General features: G+C 44.7%; 1 protein-coding gene across 4 annotated transcripts in view; it reads left to right on the forward strand.

The window, feature by feature from the left end:
* Positions 1 to 294: 294 nt before the first annotated feature.
* The window catches only part of KCNE2 (potassium voltage-gated channel subfamily E regulatory subunit 2), a 112,405-nt gene continuing 95,924 nt past the window's right edge, over positions 295 to 16,775 (forward strand). Inside the window, exon 1 of one of the 4 annotated variants that reach the window (XM_083818222.1) lies at positions 295 to 949. The gene's annotated coding sequence lies outside the window, so the exon portion shown is untranslated. Of the gene's footprint in view, positions 950 to 13,407; positions 14,224 to 15,853; positions 16,300 to 16,775 lie in introns of those variants that run through there. The other 3 variants (XM_083818223.1, XM_083818224.1, XM_083818225.1) reach the window with 3 other exon arrangements.

Genomic DNA, 16,775 nt, shown 5'->3' on the forward strand with positions numbered 1-16,775 from the left:
TGGCTGCTTCATTTCCACTTTTTTGGCTTTGCATGGGAGCAGGGCTTTGCCCAGTAATACCTGCAAGGAATTTTAGCCTTTTCCCAGCTTGTCCCTGACTTTGTGCATGGCCACATCTTTGAGGATAGGCCACTCCAGCAACAAATGAGACACTGCTTTGTTAAAGCCACTAGTTATTTCTATATTAGTAAAATTAGGGCTACAGAAATAAGGGGCCTGGGCCCAGGCACTGTAACTTGATTGAACCTACTCTTTAATTATTAAGTTAATAATTTAGTAGTTCCTAGGGTGGTGGTGGCAGGGGGCAGCCAGTGCTCACCTAAACATTAGCAGCACATGGTGTTAACTTCCTCAGTGCAATGACCATTCCCAACAGGCAGCTTGAGTGTGTCCGCCCTGATTTGTAGGCTAAGAGTGTTCAATAGCACAGATGTGGCCAGTCTGTGCCAGTTGGCCTCAGGGTCAATGTGTGAGCCTTGCCACTATGCAGTTTGCTAGTATAGGTCTAGCCAGAGATACAGTGACCGTTTCTATAGATGAGATCGTGATACTGAGCCCGTCAGTTTCTGCAATGATCAGGTTTTTCAAACTCTTTTCATGACTGTCTCCTCTATCACAGCAGAGTTCTCTACCACTCCCTTCAACCTCCCTGCTCACCTGGCAGTGTGGAAGACCAGGGCTGGTGGTTACTTCTGCATAAGGTCTCTTTCAGCCCCAGCGAACCAGGAGTGTGCGTATAACTTGTCAGCTCCAAAACACTTACCTCCCCAGTGATATACATGGGGCTTTACACAGGCTGGCCAGTTACCTGCAGGGCTGCAGTGATACTGCCCTGTCTTAGATTGTGCTTCTGCTCTCACTGAAATCAGCAGTGACTTCAGCAGTTCAGGACTGGACCACAAACCATAGCATTTCTGGGATCCTTTAAGATGAAAGGCACTCCACATGGGTAAGTTATCATTATTTGTTATTATCCTCTCACTGATCCACTTTGGAAGACAGATGTGCATTCTTTCCCCCCCTGAGAACTGATGAAACATGAAAATCAGTTCTTAGATAAGAAACCCCACAAAGTCAACACAATACATTGTGAGCTATTTGGTTTCTAATCTCTGAAAATGAGCCAGGTCAAACAGACACAGCTTCTCTGATAAATTGTTATTCTTAGAGATTTCGTCCTTCCATGGAAAAGTACTGAGCTGGCTCTCTGATCTCCTCTTACACTGTCATCAGCATACAGCAGCGGGCCAGTGGAAAATTGGAGAAAACCAGCTGCATGTAGAGTGTTAAGGGCATTATTTTTAGATGCTTCGTTTCTTTCTGAATACACACACTTCCCTGTGGAAAACAAGGCTGTCTATGCTAGTGACATATCGGCAGCTGCTGCATTATGCACGGTGAAGCTGCTCTTTAGAAATGGGATGCTAAACAAAATAAATAGGAGAAAAACAGATCTATAAATTTGTGTAGTGCACAACATGAGTGGTGAGGAATATTTGAGAGCAAATGCATGGGAGTCTTTGTAAAGCACGCAAGCACTTCCTTCAGTGGAGATATGAGTTTGAGGGGGGTAACTCCAGTTCAATCTCCCCTTTTCCCTGACTGGGGAATTTGCTTTCTTATTTCCACTAGCTGTTGTGACATTTAACAAGTATCAAAGCCGAATGCCGACTTTCCTCGGAAATACTGATCTGCTGTCACAACAGTGCTGCTAAAGAGAGGAATCCCCAGTCCAGCTCTGCTGAAAACTATGTTAATAACTGAATGCATGAGGACTTGGATGCAGTTTGAAACACGTGCACACGTGGATTGCTCCACTGCCTCCTGCTGCCAGCCTGCCCGTTATCTCCAAGGGGTGACTTGCTGCTTAAACTGCATGAAGTTAGGTATGCAATCTGCCAGCATGCTGAAAAGCTCAGTCTTTCCTTTTCTTCTGGCTCTATGCAACCTCACCTGGGTGTGAGAAGGAGGCATCTCTAGGAGTGCAGCAAAACTTGAACCTCCAAGTGTCAGGTCACCCTCTGTATACCAAGAGCAACACCTCATGAAGAAAGAAGTGTGAAATCTGTGGGAGGAGGACAGCAGGGGGGAATCTCTCCCCCACTCAGAATCTCTATCTTAAACACTCACACCAGTCATACCAGTTAGAAACCTTTCCTCTTTAAGATTTTTTAAGGGAAATGGGAAAGAAGAGTGTATTGGGGACTCCACAGGCATGTAGTTGTGGTGGCTCCAGGTCCCAGTTTTTGGGGCATCATGTAGATTCTGGATGGGAGTTAAAAAAGGTTCTAGTTGAATTTTCACTTGTGCAAGTGTTTCACATTTGGGATGCAGCTGGATACAGCTTAGATAGCTCGTCAGAGGCCTATTGTTAATTATAGTGCCTGGGAAATTTTGGGTATAAGGCAATGTGTTCTCTTTGCCCTAGAAGCTGTTACTGTCCTAGAGAAAAATGTTACTTTTCTGCCTGACTTTAAAGAAAACCAACAGTGTGTTAACCCTCTCTGTTTTTCAAGACAGTCCATCCTCCTAGCTTTTGGGGCACTTCAGCTACTTCTAAATTGTGGGCATTGGCAGCAACCCTTACCTCTGAGTACGCATCTTCGTGAGCATCCTGACAGCCAGTGCGGGTGAAACCTGGACATGCTCCAACCTTTCTGGCTACCCCAGGAGGCAGTTTGGATGCCAGACAAACTAGAGAAGAACCTAAATAGTGCCAGAGCAGGATGATGCCTGCTACTGAAAAATGAATTATTCTCCCTTGTGGCACCTTGTGTATATGCACATATATAGTACAGGTAGGTCTCCCAGCATTTTCCAAAGTTTAGACCTACCCATTTTTTACTTTTTTTTTTTTTTTTACTTTGCCAGTCTTGAACCGTTTTAGTAGGTATTTCCTGGGTCAAGTATCCACTTCAGATTGATGTATTTGGGAAAGATTTGCCTAGATTAGCTCAGTCATTTCCAGGAACAAAGATAGAGAAAATTGTTGTTTTGTCCACACCGCATTAAAAAAAAAAAAAAAGTAAAAATCTTCCAGAGTTTTTGCTGAGATTCTTTGGTGTTTCCATGCTTGCGATTTCGCAATGGGATGCCACAGTGTCAGGGGCATGCCTTTTGCTCTTTTTTCCAAGATAAATTGCCTTTATTTGGCCTGCTTAGCAGCTCTTGAAATTTGACAGTCGCATGTAGTCAGTAGATGGATTTAGAAAACTCGGCACTCAGGCATGCTTCAGACCAAGACCTCGGAAGCTGAGCAGAACTTTATAGGTAGCTGCTTGGGAATGCTGTAGCGCTAGGCACAGAAACTGAGACAGCAAGGCTGTTTTGTGGGCTCTTAGTGGTCCAGAAAGCATGCCAAAGAGCAAGACGGGGGAAGTTTTCTGGATTATTACAAAGGGGTATTAGTACATGGTGGGTGGTGGTGGGGAGCTGAAAAGGAAGAGAGACAGACTGGATCAGTAGAGCTCAGCAAGCAGTGGAGATCTGTTTTCACAAAGTATGTACAGACTGCAGTTGGCTATGACAGTCAGCCTCAGCATGGGAGACGGTGAGGATTAGAGATAAAGCAGCAACTTCAGCTTAATCCCTGTTGCTTTATATGAGGATTGATGAGCACTTATATTTACATGGGCTGCTTGAGCGTGCTGACCTCCTCCAGATCTCAGCCTCCGATTGCACACGAGTTGTGCATAGACCAAAGCTGGTGCTGGCTGCAGCTTTGCTTGGAGAGTTGCCGAGATGAGGAGGTTCACTGCCAGTGATGCAGAGGGTAGGAGGCGAAGGAAAAACAGCCCAGGTCTCAGCAGATGAACGCTGGCTTGGCAATACGAGTTCTCTCCCTGCCTCCTGGGGGAAGTGGCCAAGATTCACAAAGTGATGTAGTTTTTGGATGGGGAAAAGTAACACTGGATGAGTTTTATGCTACCAGGGGAGAAAGCCACTGGCCTTGGTGGCAGAAGCCAGCAGCACCCTCCCCTTGTTCTCTCCTCCCTGTGCATCCAGGAGGCCCAAGCTGTGCCCAGTTCCCCTCCCCAGCCTGCAGCAGGCAGGATAGACGGACAGACAGAGCCAGTGTGCAAAGTGCCCTCCTGACTGGGAGGGCAGTCATGGCATACGGGACAGGCTTGGCCAAAACACACTGTGAGAAGCGTTTTAAATCTAATTGCTCTGCAGATACTCGTTTGACACTGTAGGCCATGCTGGGCGTACAGGGTCTTGTGGAAGCAGCAAGCCAGAGGGATGCCAGGTCCTATGCATGCATAAACACAAATATTTCTAGTGCTTTTTGCCTGTCTCTTTCATTCTTGTACAGGCATCCTTTCATTCCTGTTCACTTTCTCATCTGAGCATAGGTCTGCAATGGAAGTCTTGATGCACATGGAAACATCACCCACTTTTTGTCCCTCAGTGACAAAACCATGGCCTAGAAATTATTCCCAAACCAGTCAAAAGCCTTCTTCCTCTACAATGCTGACCAAATAAACCTTGTGATGATCATCTTGAGTTTGGAGAGGACAAAAAAAAACATACAAATCTCTGGGGAAAAAGTAAAAAGCGTCTTATTTATGTAAATGTTGCATCCATGCCCTAGTATCCTAGATAGCAGTGTTTTGACTAACTACTAACTGGAATGGTTCTGGTTCTCTCCACCTCCGAAAAGGACTCAAAAATGTAAAGAAAATCAGTCAACTTACTGAAGCTGAGGCATAGAGGAGATTGGTTTTGTTTTTGATCTTATAGTGGCCAATGAGATTAAGCCTGAGCAACGTTTCTGCGGTTCCGTCTCTGTGATAAACACTAGAAACTGCTCTTGCTGATAGGATACCTGGAAGCTGCTTTGTTGTTGAAGTGCTTCAGAGCCTTCGTTTCATTATTTACAGCTTTGCAAGTGGAACGTGGGCAGCTGCGAAGCTGAGAAAGATCAGGGAGGCCTGCATGCCTCAAGGTTATTCTGATCTGTTTAGTACCCAATTTTATACACGCCGGGGACTGATAGCATTTCCCTTGCCTTGGTTATTTTCTGTTCCTTCATCAAATCTCAGGAGCCTTTACCATTGTGTCCTAAGGGCAGCCTCCTGCCAAGAGTCTGTTTATTGTGCATGTGTCATTATTTACAGGCCTAGTGTCTGCCTAATGTGTCTCAGGCCTGATTTATACTTCCAACTAATGTAAATTTACACCCCAATCTTGTTTAATCCTCTTCTGCCAGGCTCACACACTTGACTGCCTAGCCACAGAACGGATCTTTTCCTATTTGATTGCAATGTCAGACTCTCCAGATTCAGAGCTCTGCCCTGTTCACTTTCTAACTGCAGAGGCAGAGAGCTGGCTGGGTAGGTAGGTGCTGAACTGCTTGATGTCATGATTTGGAAACTTGTTTTGTTTATAATTCTGGGTTTGTGCAACAGCGTGTTGAGTACAAGCTCTCATATGACGTCTCTACTAATCAACAGAGGCAGCAATGTGATTTAGCATACTTTGAGGAGCAATAGAGGGCATTGTACATGCGAAAAAGTGATGGGCTGTGTCTTCACAGGAGATAATAAAACCTGAGAGATGCATCTAAATGCTTCTTCCTTTACTGTGCTGTTCTGAGGATGGTAGCTTTGCCTGTACAGTCCAGACAGAGCTACCATCACAGTATTTATGTCCCGTTTCTCAAGGTGAACTGGAAAGAACAGGCATTAGTAATGCTTCTTTACTGTGAATTGCCTCTGCAGATCCTCACTCTTGGGAACATGCTTCAGCACAGTCTATAGAATATCTCTGGCACAACACCGGGGATTGGTTCATGCATATTTATCAAGCACTTAGATATCTTTCAAGCAAAGGCGCGAGGCATGCATTGCATTATTTTTAAAATCTGGTGAATGCACTGCTCCTTGCACTGCACACTGCTAGGCTGGGCTTTAAGAGTCCACAGGCTCAAAGCAGGCATAACAGGCAGTGCTCAAAGGCTTTGGAAATAACTGAGGCAGAGCAGAGCAGAGCTCTGGCCATGCACACACATAAACCTCCACGTGCATATCCATCAGCAGCGTGCTCCCAGGGTCGCTCACCTCTGCTCTTTGTGGATTGTCACCTGAAATGAAGTCTCTGGCTATTTCTCTTCCTTCCTTCCTTTGCATAATTTGGAAAATGCTGTCTCAGCCACCAGGAAAGAGTTAGTAATGGATGGCTTCCTCTGAACATGTATTTTGGGCAATGGCACCGTTCCTAAAGCCAGGTGTGGTAGCAGAGATGGGCATTTGTTGGTTTTGGTTTTTCTTTTTTTTTTTTTTTTGACTGTTAGGCTGTGAGGGGTGCCTCTGCCTGGTTAAAAACCACCTTGAAGCTGGTGTCCCACCTCTGTCTATGTGACAACCCAGGCGTCCTGCCTGCTCTGTACTCCGTGTTGAAATACCAGGTGGTTCTGTGGTCCTTCCTCGATGCTAAGGACTCCCACCTACTCCTGTGGTACTGAGTCCTTCTGGCCCAGGAATAGCTTACACACAGCAGAGCAGCTTCAACAACAAGAGGACTGTTGCCCAACAGGAGTTTGAGCTCATCTCTGTCAAGGCTCCCATTTTTCTGAGTCTGCTGAGATGTTCCACCTTAGGGGATCCCCAACATCCATGTGGCCACTGGTGTGCTACTGATGAAGGGATGATCGGACTGGAAAACTAACCTGGAGCTGGGATCACAGGCAGCTCTGAGCTCAGGCAGCTCCCTGAGCTCTCTGCTTGGTTGTTAGTGCTAACAGAAGAGGTGAGAAATTGGCACTCTGTAGGGAAAAGAGAAGACTTGGGCAGCTTGGATTTAGATTGTTGCTAAATTTCTCCTTTTGAATTTGTAGTGGGACACGAGGCCAGGTTTCAGTACAATAGTTCAAGTGGCTTGCTTTTACTTTTCCCTCATTGAAGCTAAACATCAATGTCTAAACTGAGCAAAGTGGTGCTTGGTGCCCTAACCTGGAGTAAAATGGAAAAGGAAATATTTATAACCAAGCATTGTAATTGATATGACACTGAACTGCTGATTTTTGCCTATGCCTTGTGGAGCAGGGCTTTTTTAGAAATATAGCTTATAGTGTAACTGCTTAGAAAGAAAGTATATATATATATGTGAGTATACATATGTACTTGTGTATTTATATAGATGTATATGTAATATATATATATATACTCATAAACTTTAAAAAAAAGGGGGGCAGCTAGTAGAGTTGTAAATTGCCTGCTTAGCTACATTTACCTTATATTTATAGCGGTACTGTTATATGTACTTGCAGGTTTTAGTGATGGTAGGAGAAAAAATAAAGTCACAGTTGCTTAGAAAATCATTCCCAAGCCTGTGGGGGCACATGTTGGTGGCATGTTATTCGATGTAACTTGCTGAGGTACCAGAGACCTGACAAGTCCCCATCTTTGCTGCTGTAGAGCACCTCTGCAACCTCCAAGATTTGCCTGGTTCTGGGCAGCTGAAAGGAGAGCTAAAACCCGAGCTGCCCACTTGCATTTTGCCATTGACAAAATTTGTTTGGTCAGTTGGTCTCTGAGTTTAGTGTTGATGCTTGCTGCTGTTTTTCTGTTGCAGTCTTTATTCTGTTTTAGGAGAGAGTTTTGCAGAATGTTTATGTCCCGGAGGATGAGATTTCGTTTTGAAGTCAATTAGGAGGGAAGGGCTACTTCAGCACTGTCCTCAATAAACTCTTGTTCAGCTAGCAGAAAGCTCTGCTTGCTCTGAGCCAAAGGGCTGACGTAGGAGTTGTGTCAGTAGAGGACTGACAAGGCACAGCAGGCGCTGAAGAGGGGAAAATTCAGTTAGGGTAGCAGTGGGGAAGAAGAAGGTTTAGAGCAGGGTGCGTGCTTGGCTTAGGGGACAAGCTGAAAACTTGGTAGGCCTTTTCTCTGCCTCGTGGAGGAGCAAAGGTCCCTCTCCTTTTCAGGCTTTCCAAAGGAAAAGGGCCCAGGAGGTAGGGCTGGTCAGCTCAGCCCGGACCCTGGTCAACATCTCCTCACTGCATTGCTCTGTGTGAAGGCTGCAGGTCAGCCTGGGTGACATCTGGCACTGCAGCAGCTACAGCAGGCCCCCTCTCCCAGAGCAGAAACACACTGGGGGAAACTGGTGCTTAGTGCCCTAACCTGGAGTAAAATGGAAAAGGGAATATTTATAACCAAGCATTGTAGCTGATGTGACACTCAACTGCTGATTTTTGCAAAGAACTATGCCTTGTGGGGCAGGGCTTATTTTCATGTTCATTTCACACTAGCAGAAACCAGCAACTGAAACAGCCATGTGTCGTCGCTTACTTCAATTCCCACAGCACTCCTCTCTCAGAGACACTGGCACGAGGGTTTTCAAGGCTATAGAGATAACTGGATTGACTACTGGTCCAAGTAAGTCTCCCCCCTCCAAAAGGAAAGATAAATGTTCACATTTGATTCACCATGACATTGCAAGCACATGGGATAATGGGAAGAAGTGAGCAGCATGGGATAAGAATAAGCACCTGGGGGCTAAGAGCAAGGCCCCTTTTTTTGGGGTCCATTTTGGCTGCTGCTGATGGTAAAAAAATGCCCAAGCCCAACCTAGTTCCATCAGTTGTTTTGAAACCAGAAGAAAACCTCTTAGAAGTGTGTTCTATCTCAACCAGGTGGACCAATTTGGGGAAAATCACTGTGTTTCTGTGGTAACCAGCGACAAGCCTCATGCTGCTTTTAAAAAGGTGCCATTCCCAGCAGATTCATGCATGATTCACGAGCAGCCAGCCAGCAGCTGACTGGTGACAGTTTCCACCTCATCCCGTGGAAGAGTAAGTAAGAGATCACTGCTTCCCATAATGGGTAGAGGAAGCCACCCTGGTTTGAAACGATTAAAATGATCCAAGGTGGAACGCTTGAGAATTTACCATCTTCTGCCAAGCAGAGTGTAACAGAATTTATCAGTCCACGTTTTTCTGGTAGTCTGAAGAATGATTTCTGATATATTAGTTTGTAGGTAAATGCAAATGTTCATCTAGTCTGGTATTTGCCTTTTTTTTTTTCATTGGATTACATTTTTAGGAACAGAGGTGGATATTGCTTACAAAACAAATACAAAACAAAGTTGAGCCCTTTAAACAAACAAACAAAACTGTAATCTTCTGCAAACTAAAAGTTTTTGAATAATACTTTTATGCTCAATAACAATAAACTAGGAAGGTTTTAAGAGGTTGGGGAATCAACATTTTCTATGCTTTCTTATTCTTTTCGATAAAGTCAGCTGTAAAAAAAAAAGTGCTTGGGTAATGAATGGTAAGTTATTCATGACTTTTTTGAAGAAGAAATAACAATGTGCCTTCTGTGAATATTAAGTAAAAGTAACCTTAGGGGGATGGGTTGGGCAGTGTGAGTCATATACAGGTTTTGAATTATTGATGTTCTACAATTGTCAGCCTTTAAAAGCTCGCACTGTATATCTTAGTTCCTTTGAGGCAGGTGGAATAAGTTTCTGCAGATCCATATATGTTTCCACAATAAGGTACTATGGCAGCACATGAAGGAATTTAGAGTTGTGCTGATTTTTGAGCTACCTCTCCGCAGAGCACAGCCTCTCTTGCAACACAGCGTGTAACTGTGCTTTCCCCAGGGGCTATGCAGGCACACTTTGTGTGCTCCAGCCCAGTACATTTCCATGAGCTACTTCCCATGCGCCTATTTTGAATACTCTGTGATTGCTTTAGGAGTGCGGTTTCATTAGCTGCTTCTGAGAGCTGAGTTTTTGATGAAGGTAATTTTGATGGTTAACAAGTCTCTGCCCTATCACTTTATTGGTATCTTCAATCTAAGAAACCAGAAAATGTGAAGACTGGGACGTAAAGCACTCAGAAGTTATGAAGAAGAATTGAATTGCTTGTGTGTTGTCCATTCCAGCTGCTTGCATGTATGCAAGTGCGATATGGTTTCCAATTACATGCTCATGTGCTCTATTTTCTGTGACATGATGTCCCCTTTTAGTGTGCTGGCCGGATGGTCCTCATTGACTGGGTCGCAATTCATTATTACTGGTTCATTCTCAGCATTCAGTGCGTGGCCCCAGGCCTTATTTACTGCAAACCATCTAAATCCTGCAGAGACTCCACTCTAATTGATTTCCTCAGCTCCACTTTGATTTAATTTATGCCACTCTACAGTATGCAAGCACTAGAGATAAAATTCACCCTCCTGCAACGAGTGGAAAAAGCTTATGCTCTCTTGGTGGCTCCCCTGCAAGCTCCCTAAAGGGAGGTTGAGGGGAAGTCCAGTGGTCAATAGTCCTTGGACTACAGAGGAGCTTCGTCCCTGTGTTTTATGGGTGGCAGCAGTGGGCAGGCACTACAAGGCTTTGACCATCATTAGGAGAATCAGTGGGACTGCCTGAAGTGTGGTGACAGCAGAAGTCCTGGCGGGTGTTTTGGCCCTGTGGATGGTGGTCAGAGGGACCCCTTCCACTGCATGTTAAGTCCTTCAGCAGAGGCACTGCTGGACACCAGCTGAAAGGCACACAGGCATGGATAGGTCAGAGGGGAAAAGCAGAGGGACTGTCACCCTACCGTGCATGTGTGTGGCAATGTATACACAACGGCTGTCTGATAGGTGTGGTATCATTTAATCCTGTCTTAGTGGGCCTACATTCAGGATTTAGCATAAGGTGATATAGGAAGTAACATATAATTACTATTAGTGACAGATTAGGGTGAGAATAAGAGCAGTAATTTAGTGTCGATGAATAGCTGTTGCAGGCAGTGTGTGTCAGCATAGAATTAGATGTGGAAAACAGAGGTTAGATGATCAGGAAATATTGAAGGTGCAGAGAGGAGATAGACGAACTGGGCCAAAATGGCAGAAGACATTCCTTGCTAGTCAGGCAGCCAATAAACATATTTTTTACCTTATATATATTTGAAAAAGATCATACAATCATATCTAGGCTGTAGCCACCCACCCCATCCGTTCAGAGGTCTGGGGCCAGGAGGCAGCGTGACCTCTTCCTCATCTCATTCCTCTCATCCCCAATTTTGCCCAGAGGTCTGGGATCAGCCTGTAGGGTCACAGGGAGAGAGACACAGCCTTGGTGTGAGTGCTTCTCCTGCTCCCCCATGCTAGGTCAGTGCAAGCTGTGGTGGTGCAGAGAGAGGTAGAGGTGCGGACATCTGCATGCCCCACTGAGGCTTGGCTGCATCCAGCAAGGCAGCTCCAGGCTTCCTTTGTGCCTGTCCCAAGCGGTAAATGAGGTGCCAGATTGCTGTGTCTTGTGTGCAGAAGCTCAGCAGGCTGAGAAGCAATTCCCCTCTCCTGTCCTCCTCAGAGGGGGGTCTTCCGAGGAAGGCTGCTGCTCAACGCGCCACAGGAGATGACCTGAGAGGAGCCTGCGGTCAGTACTCCCCGCCTGTTAGCAGGGGTGGAGGCAACCCCTAATAGTCTGAACACTCAAGTGCATTGATAGTCTGCTTAAAATAGAGTGGCGGGGAGTTTTACGACAATCCTGCAGTCTCTTGGGAAACTCTGATGAAGCAAATGGTTCAATGCAAATAAAACCAGACAGGTCAGGAAGAAGCTTTTCAAGCATAAAATACCAGGCCCAGAAATATCAACTGAAAAATGTGCAAACTTTTTTTTTTTTTTTTTTTAAATGTGAAGTCTATACGAAGTTAGCCTTGCTGGTTGTAACCATTTCCTCAGCTCCCACACAGCAGTCTGTCTTCATTTGCTGCTATGTTTTGTTTAGAATCAAAGCTTTCACGGACTGCGATCTATCTGCTTTATGTGTTTGTAAAGCTCCATATACGTCTCGGGAGTTGTTTGAACAGTAATATTAAATAAATAGAAGCTAGTTTGGGCTGAAATGCTATAAAATATATACTTCAAAGTCCTGTAAGGTTCTTGATTAAGTATATATTTGATTTGGGACCGCACCTGTGTGTGAAATCAGATGACAGAGGTCCAGGTGAGCTCTCAAACTGGAAGCCAGATGTGTTGTGAAGCTGTTTTCATTCTTATTAAGCCCCTGGTGCAATCTGAAAGGATAGTCTTTCCCAGACTTCTGTGGTACAAGCTTGGAGTTTTCAATAAAAGTAGAGAAATGAAAGTACAGATTAGAGCATCTGCTTTTTTTTTTTTTTTTTTTTTTTTTTTTTGCTAAGTGACAGTTGTTGATAAACTGGGTCATCTGAAAAGTGTCGGGAGGTGGGATTCATGTTACTGAACTTTAGAAGTCTGGGGGTAGGTGTCTACACCAGAGCTGCTCCCCTGAGGACTTTGTTGCCCTAATTTTGGTACCTGCTTGAGGGTGGGATGAATCATGCCCTGCAAAGCACCTCAGCTGGCTGACTACAAAGGAAGCCTAGCTCAGCGGTTGGCAACTGCATTGGGGGAAGCCTGCATTTGGAGTAGACGAATCCTGAATCAGAGGTTTTTATGCACAACAACAAGCTGATTGATACCGTGAAGGAAAATTTTGTTCCTTTCACAGCAGGATGGAGGTGATGGGATCTCTGGGAAATACAGCGTATTGGGTTTTCCTAGGATGCTTTTGCTTCTCTGGACTTGGTCCTGGAAACGGTACTAAGGAGAATTATGCAAGGTAGAGCTTATTTTTCCAGGCTTGTATTTGAGAGTATCATAAAACCTGGCAGAGGGCATATCTTCATGGGCAGGTACAAGCTAACTTCTACCCAGAAGTCAAATAGCTGCATTAGCACACCTAGCCAAGGAGCCATCCTGGAGAGCAGAGAAGACCTGAGCTCTGCCTGTACGTGTCCACACAGGCATGATCTGAAGCAGTTGTCTAAGAAGGATGGCAAAAACCTACTGCTGGAATTGAGAAAGGTCCGGATCCAGCTTCTCTGAGGTACATACAAAAGGTTACACACAGTGAAATACTGGGCAACCAGAAGTGCCCTTGATGTAGCCCGAGCAGCTACATTACAGGAAATGTTTTAGTGATGAGGGAGTAAGAGTAGTTAGGGACGGAAGAGCTGTGGAAATAGCAGAGAAGCAGTCTTGGAGAAACTGTCATGATTCATAATAGCTGGGCATTACAGGGTAGCCAGAGTCAGAGCAGTCCAAGCAGGTACAAAGTCAGCATCAAGCCCCAAGCCTCTCTGTCTCACTGTTGTTCACAAAAGCAAGCGGGGAGCTGAGGCACATGAGGCACTCTGGGACACTTCTGGCAGCGTGTCCATGGCACAAAATCGCTGTTGTGTGATCTAGCTAGCAGCAGCGACCGTTCACAGCCTGCCCACACAACCATGCCTTCAGCTGCTACGTGACCTGGCAGTGCAGAGCGTTCACATGACTGAGGGATGAACTATGGCCTCAGAAGATGCAAACAGAATATAACATGTGATATCGAGCTGTTTATAGCAAGGTGTTACTAGTTGCCTTGAAGCAAAATCTTTGCTCCATAGTAAGCTCCTCGCACAGTGAAAGGGGAGGAAAAAAATAGATGAGGCCTAGTCGGAAGGTAAGAAATGTGGGCTGAGACGTTCTCTAATTGCAAAATGGAGGGTCTACAATCACAGGCAGCCTCTGTACACACGAGAAAAAGAAAGCCAACAGACAGAAATGGTTATGTGTGTCATCATGAGAAAAAGCAGAACTGACAGAAGGGGGAGACTTAGTAACTGTGAGCAAGAAAATATTCTGCTGTCATTTGTTTCTACTTTTTTTTTTTTCTTTTTCTTTCTGGGAAATAGGACTTTGTGGGCACACTTTGTAAATAGGATCTCACCAAAGAATCTCTCTGATGTTGTCATTAATTTTTTCCTCCTTCCATAAACAAGCCTAATAGAAACTAGCTCTAATAGCGCGGTAGAATGTGCCCTCAGGAAAAAAAAAAAAGAAAAAAAGAAAAAAAAAAGACAAGTTGCTTGAAGAGAAAAATCTTGGAAATATGATTTGTGGCACAGTTTTTATTTAGATCCGGATGTAGGATAAGATATATCCATATTTGGCTCGAACTCTTGACATGAGATTTAGAAGAGAAAAAAAAAGGGTCCCCATCTGAACTGAGGACCCGAGAAAACTTAGGTTCCAGGCATATCCACATGAGACTTTCCAAGATAAAGTAACAGCAGGCCAATTTGTAGATATTCAGCTGGACTTCTTTCTACGGACAGAGATGTGAAAGAAGGCTAAGAACACTTCACACAGCTGTGTGATTTTCCAGGGGAAGTGAACCTCCATTTGTAGCAGCCCACCAGGAGAGCAAGCAGAAAAAAAGGTAGAATTCAATTGCTAGGAACCCTATTAGTCAAGATTTGCTCCTGGTAGGCATCAAAGTCAAAAGGCAATTATAGGTTGGTCTATGATATTTTTCAGCTCTGGGAAACATTATTATATCTGATTTAGAAAACAAGAGGATAACGCAGAAATTCGGGAAGACTGTTCAGCTAATTGCTGTTGTGGTGATCAAGAAGAACTGGCTAGAAAAGGGTTGCCATCTCTTTAAAGCTGGCCAGGAGAGAGACTCACAGCAGCCTAGGGAAAGGTCCTTGGAACCAAGATGCTGAAGTTCAGCTCTTGTGTCGAAAGGTGGTTTTGGGTCTGGGAACTGGGCAAGAACAGAGGACATTTGTCTACTGAACAGGCAGTAAGGCTATGAAATGCACAGCTGTGACAGACAGCAGTTATATATAGTCATTTCGTAGAGCTGTTAGCAGTCAAGAGAGCACTGTTCTTCAGGGTCTTGAGTTCCTGCCTGCATCTTAGCTGTGGGAGACAACAGAGTCAGTGCGAAAGAGAGGGAAGGGTGTTTAAAGTTCCCTGATAAAGCTTCAGGCTGGGAAGAGCTTTTTATTAATCTGTTATTCAATGTGAGTGCTGCTTATTGGCGCACAGATGAAACACCTAAGATTTGGCGGGGCGGGGGGAATCCTGAAAGCTCTGCTTTCTCCCAGGGTATGCAGTTCATTTCTGCACATAATTGAAAATTGGCCATGACATCTGCTGTATCTGTCAGGCGCTAGCACAGACACTGACAATTAGCAAACTTTCTCATGCAGTAGCTGAACACGCTGGTCGTTACCACAGCTGAGATTAGAACCAGGAACCACATGCTTCAGAGAAGCAGCTCCACCACTGTGTGATGTATGAACCAAGAGGAGGCTTCTTTCTAACCTTGCCAGTGCTCAGCTCGCTGAAGACGAACTTCAGCTATTTTCTCACATTCAGAAATCCCCATATTCTTGTAGGAAGTGGGAGGTCTAGACAAATGAAAGATTTTAGGCGCTCCTATTTGGGGAGCACCCGAGGGAAGGACTGTTTGAGTAATTTGTTTGTACAGTGCCTAAAATAAAGGGGCCCTGATCTGTAGTGTTAAGGGAATAGAAATAACAACAACAGTAGTCTTTCCTTTTTCAGTGGGGGCTCCTTACAGGATGAACGTAGAACGCAGTGGGCTGGACTTGGCCTGCGACAGACTTGTAAAATTGTTTTTCTTTTTATTCTTTTTATTATTATTTTTAAGCTCTGTGTGGATAGACTCTTTCTGACATCTGAATATGACTTATGCTCTATCGATGTGACGAGGAGGAATGTGAGAGCTGGCTCTGCCTTTGGGTATAGGCAGATAGGTTTCTATTGAAGACGGAGGGTTGGACAAATGCATCCAAGTATGGAATTTGAAGTACCAAAATTACATCCTGTGAGTTCTGAGTACACAGTGACCACACTACAGGTTGTTGATTTCCAGACCTGCTTTATAACTGGTGGTTTTCTCCGTGTGACAGACAGGAGACAGCCCTTCTCAAGGACTCTGACAGCCCTGGCTTTGTACAAATGCTTTATCTTCAGAGGATGCCCGCATGTCATGGGGCATTTACTGAGATGTGAAGGCACTGACTTGAATAAGAGCCGAGCACTCAGTGTTCCCAGCTCAGCCTGGCTCCCCTCTGGTAGATTTGAGGCACAGAGAGGGAGGGAATTGAGCTGTTCGGATCTTCCTTTTTGTTCAGATATAACTGCACAGAAAAGTAAATGAGTGCTTTCAGACTGAGTCCTCTCACTCCTCAGTAATGAAGATGCTGGTATGTGCATTGCTGTATTTTCCTCCTTTAGCCTGTTAGCAGTTCATGCTACAGTGGAACTGCTCCCTCCTGAATTTCACTCGAGAGGCAGCTGCTCTTCATGGGCCAGGGTCACCAGCAGTAGAAGCTATCAAAGTGAGCTGGACTTTGGGGGGTTACAAGTTGCTTTTGACATGTTGCTTTGATCTCATCCTCTTCATCAAAGTTCCTGTGTAATGGCCTTATAAACACCTTGCCTCAAGGGTTGCGGAGCCCCATCTTCATCTTTTATGGTAGGTGGTACTGTGGGCTAATACTAAGAGAAGCTGCTCAACTAAGATGTTGGAAAGGTCAGTGCTGCCTTCAGCAAGGAAAAGTTGCTTTATCCTCATCTTTGCTGTACCCTGATCCTTGCTGTTTTACCCTGCAGTTTATTGAGTGCTGATTCCACAGAGGACTTCTCTTGCTTTTTTTTCTGATTGTTCTGTCACTGAATTGTGTAATTAATGACTTTAATATGGCAATCATAACGTGAGGCAGTAACAGAGACACTCTGACAACCAAAACAAGTGAAAACCCCTGTAAGATTAATGCTCTTGTTCTTTCTCCCATGGTAAAATGTCAGTATTTTAGGAGAGAAAATGTTTTCAGCTGTGCACAGAAGGGTTTTTATTTAAGTGACCACAATTTCAGAGTTTCCATTGTGTTCTCATTCTCCCTCTCTCTTTCTTTATGAACATGCTAGTATCATTTATTTAAATTTCTCCCT

The sequence above is a fragment of the Anser anser genome, assembly GCF_964211835.1.
Source record: "Anser anser genome assembly, chromosome: 1".
In the NCBI taxonomy this organism is placed as follows: Eukaryota; Metazoa; Chordata; class Aves; order Anseriformes; family Anatidae; genus Anser; species Anser anser.